This window comes from Myotis lucifugus, unplaced genomic scaffold (assembly GCF_000147115.1).
Source record: "Myotis lucifugus unplaced genomic scaffold, Myoluc2.0 scaffold_41, whole genome shotgun sequence".
In the NCBI taxonomy this organism is placed as follows: Eukaryota; Metazoa; Chordata; class Mammalia; order Chiroptera; family Vespertilionidae; genus Myotis; species Myotis lucifugus.
Window position 1 is genome coordinate 5,828,396 of NW_005871089.1, and position 4,481 is coordinate 5,832,876.

General features: G+C 40.9%; 2 pseudogenes; both read left to right on the forward strand.

Moving 5' to 3' along the window:
• Positions 1 to 729: 729 nt before the first annotated feature.
• Positions 730 to 874, forward strand: LOC111825835 (annotated as a pseudogene).
• Positions 875 to 1,124: 250 nt separating this feature from the next.
• Positions 1,125 to 3,613, forward strand: LOC102438089 (annotated as a pseudogene).
• Positions 3,614 to 4,481: the final 868 nt, after the last annotated feature.

Consider the following 4,481-nt stretch of genomic DNA (forward strand, 5'->3'; position numbering starts at 1 on the left):
TAGGGTGGGTATGGGCTCTATCCAGGTGCTTTGACCTACCTGCAAGGTCTCTGCAGCATGTTCCCAAGCCCATTTTGTCCCTGAACAAAGGCAGCAAGCAGGATCAACAGGGCATTACTACACACACCTGGCCCTCCCACCTGGAGCCTCTTTGGCTCTGTGGGCCAGTGCTCTGGTGTGCCATAGGCACCTGCTTAGCCCCAACTAACCTTCAAAAACCATCTGGCACAGTTAGCTGATACAGAGACTGCTTCTATATAAAACCACTTTTTAAAGACTGGGAGAGGTAGCTATTTTGTGTAATTTATATAAACAAACATAGAAAGTCAAACAAAATGAAAAGACAGAAGAATCTCAAATAAAGGAACAAGAAAAATCTCCAGGAAAAAAACAAACAAAATCAAAATCCTAGGGAAATGGAAATAAGTAATTTGCCTGATAAAGAATTCAAAGGGAAAAAAAAAGAATTCAAAGAAATTATCATAGGATGCTCACCAAACTTGAGAGTGGAATTGAGAAATTTAGGGAGAACTTCAACAGAGTTAGAAAGTACAATAAAGAACCAAGCCTACCTGAAAAATACAATAACTGAAATAAAAAATACATTAGAAGGAATCAATAGCAGATTAGCTAATACAGAAGAACGGATCAGTGACCTGGAAAGCAGACTAAAGCCAATCAACCAATCAGAGCAGCAAAAAGAAAAATGAATTTTTAAAAATGAGGATAACCCCCTGGCAATGGGCAAGGAGACACCTGATTGGTGGTGTTGCTCTTATATCAATCAGGGGCAGAGCAGACATGCAGTCCTTAGTTCATCCTAGCTTGATGCCTGTCTTGGTGGCCAGAGCTGTTTCATGCCTGAGGCACATTAAAAAAAATGAGGATAGTTTAAGGAACCTCTGGGACAACATCAAACATTCACATTATAGGGATTTCCAACAGGAGAAGAAAGGGAGAAAGGAACAGAAACTTTATTTTTAAAAATCATGGCTGAAAACTTTCCTAACCTGGGAAAGGAAACAAACACCCAAGTCCAGAAAAACAGAGAGTTTCCAACAAGATGAACTCGGAACCTGCTCTGCTCACTCTGACTGCATTCCTGACATCTGGGACTCACCATCATGAATACTATGTCGGAAGCAAATGGTACTTTTGCCTTATACCTTTTGAAAAACCTTCTGAAGATCACTCAAAAAATGTGTTTTCTCACCCATGAGAATCTCCTCTGCCTTGGCCATGTTCTTCATGGGGGCAAAGGGAAACACCACAGCCCAGATGGTCCAGGCAGTTTCTTTAAGTAAAGTAATGGTAGAAGTGAATATGTCCAAAGTCAACAGGACTGGCATGTAGTACTTACTTAGAACTGACAACAGGCTCTTTGGAGAAAAAAATCTTATGATTCAACTCATCTTCCTGCCACAAAATCTATGAAGCAGAGATGGAAGAGATCAACTTCTTCAAAGCTACAAAGGAGGCTAGAAAACACATAAACACCTAGATGGCTAACAAGACAGAAAGTAAAATTAGAGTTGCTGTCTCCAAATTGAGTTAGTCAAGTTACTTGTCTAGTTCTCATGAATTCCATGTTCTCCTAAGGAAACTAGGATAATCCGTTTAACAAACAGCAGACCAAGGAAAGACGACTTAAAGTCAGCAAGAATGAGGAGAAACCTGTGCAAATGACTACCTTTAATATGACCTACACAGGAGAAATATTCACCAAAATTCTGGTGCTGCCTTATGATGGCAAAGAGCTGAAGATGTTCATCGTGCTTCCTGATGAAAATGTCAATTTGGAAATGGTGGAAAATAACTTATTCAGGAGAAATTCGTATTATGGACGAGGCCAGATGTGATGGATGAAGAAGAGGTGGAAGTGTTCCTCCCTAGATTTATTTTTTCTGTTATAAGATGATTTTATTAAATTGATTTGGACATACTGTAGGTCAAATAATATATTCTGAAAACAACAATTTTGGACTTTATAGCATGACATAAAATTAGTAGCTTCAAAGATGTTAGTCATACTCCCAGCAACAGCATATAATTCAACTATGTAGAAATATAGAACTCTAGAACTAGCTAGAAACTCAGAAATTGGTGAGCTTAATATCCTCATTTTGTGAGAAAGCTAGACTCAGAGGCTAAGTGATTTGCCCACGTTCATATACCTAATAGTAATAAAGCTAATAATCAAACCAATTTTTCCTAAAACTAAAACTCTATCAACGATATTTCAACTGGCTCTCTATCAACAAAAAGTGTAGGCTTTTCTAATGCTTCACTGTGACATGAGAGCTAAGACACTACAGGAAGTCGTTGAGGAATCTGGTGACTGACTCCCCAAAGGCTTCTTTACCACGTCTGGAGTCAAATCCAGAGAATGACCACTTAACCCCAAGTGCCATCTTGTTTCATGACCGCCCGCAAAATTATGTGTTCCTTCTAAGTCTCCCTTATGCACTGAGGTTTTAGTTATACAAAAACCCCTTCCAGTCAAACAAGAGAAAATTCAAACATGAGAAACTCAAGCCTTCTTTCAGCATTTCCATGACTGTTTGGGATAGTTTCTTTTCCAACCTCTGTGACAGACAAGACATCCTGAGCAAAAGGACTGCATGTGGGAAATCAATGCAAACAGCACTGAGAAGAAAAACAAAGTTCAAAAATAGTTGCTTTTTGTTCTTGTCATTGGGGACTTTCGGTCTTCTAAACATTCCTTGAGTTCCTCCACATGATTTTTTAATATCAATCTTTGCATTTTTAAGCCCCTGGAATCCTTCTCTTGTAGAATGGCCTTCTACTTTTCATTTATAAAGAAAGGACTGCACGATGTACCTTGTAGTAGAGGGTGAGATACTGCGTGTTGGTCTCCTTCTCCTGCAGGCTCCCCTTGAAGAGTCAGTGTGACATTCTGCCTCCTACACAACAGATAGGCACCTTCCCAGGAAGCAAGTTCCTCCAGTTCCAGGTATGTGGCTCCTTCCTTCTGAGAATTCCCTGCACTACAATCCCCTTTTCTGACCTTGAGAAAGAAGCTCTTATCTTCCAGAGAGAGGTGTCCTCGAATTTGCAAGTCTGGGTGAGAATGGGCCCTTGTGGTCAAACAATGAAGGCATCCAGGGGCGGCTGCCTTCCTTGCTGGGTACTCAAAGGGCTCCTCATCACCTGAGCAGGATGTTCCTCCACCTCTGCTGGGATGCCAGGCCCTCTGCTACCATGCCAGCACCTCTGCCACCCGTCCCTTCAGCATGGCCAGGCTTTGCCACCCCGGCCCTGCTTTCGCCCTCTCTAGATTTAAACTGGAGGAGAATGACAACATGGAGGATGTCCTTTACTCTCTGGGCATGGTCGATGCCTTTGAGTGGGACAGGGCATACTTTTCCAAAATGTTATCCATGAGATAACTGTTTCTGTCCACGGTCATGCACAAGTCCTTTGTGGAGGTCAGTGAGGAAGGCACAGAGGCTGTAGCCATCACCGCCACCATCAGGATGCTTCTATGTGCAAGAATCACCCCAGGTTCTGTGCTGACCTCCCCTTCCTTTTCTTTACTTAGCACAGCAAAACCAACCGTATTCTCTTCTGTGGCTGATTCTCCTTCCCTTAAGGAAATGGTCAGCACTGCATGTAGCCCTTCTCCTGTCTCCTACGACCACTTTTCCTCTGACACTTAACCATGTGCCTGAAATCCCAAGTAGCCTTTGGTGACAATCCAAAAATTAAAGGCCTAATTTTGAATACTCCCTGCCCATCCGAGAAAAGATGAACTCAAAGAGACCCATACCAAGATACATTGTAATTAAAATGGCAAAAGTTAAAGATAAAAAGACAATGGGAGGAAGAAAGAAGAAAACAACGAGTTACATATAAAGGAAACCCCATAAGGCCATCAGCTGATTTCTCAGCAGCAACTTTACAGGCCAGAAGGGAGTGGCAGGCCTTCTTTCAAGTGCTGAAAGAAAGAAACTTATAACCCAGAATAATTTAGCTGGCAAGTTTATTATTCAGAATTGAAGGAGCGATAAAGAGTTTCCCAGAGAAGCAAAAACTAAACAAATTCATCACTATTGAACCAGGTTTACAAGAAATATTAGCCCTAACTGGTCAAGGGTCCCAGGTTCCATTCCGGTCAAGGGCATGTACCTGGGTTGCGGGCACATCCCCAGAGTGTGCAGGAGGCAGCTGATTGATGTTTCTCTCTCATCGATGTTTCTAACTCTCTATCCCTCTCCCTTCCTCTCTGTAAAAAAATCAATAAAATATATTTTAAAAAATAAAAATAAAAATCATCATTCTCCCCTTTTAAAAAAAAAGAAATATTAAAAGGTCTTTCTTAAGCAGAAAAGGAAAGGCCATAACAAGAAATAAGAAAATATGAGAAAGGAAAAAATCTCACTGTTAAAGCCAAATATTTAATAAATACAGTGAATCAGATAGTTAAAGGTAAAAATAAAAATGTATCAAACTCAAACTAC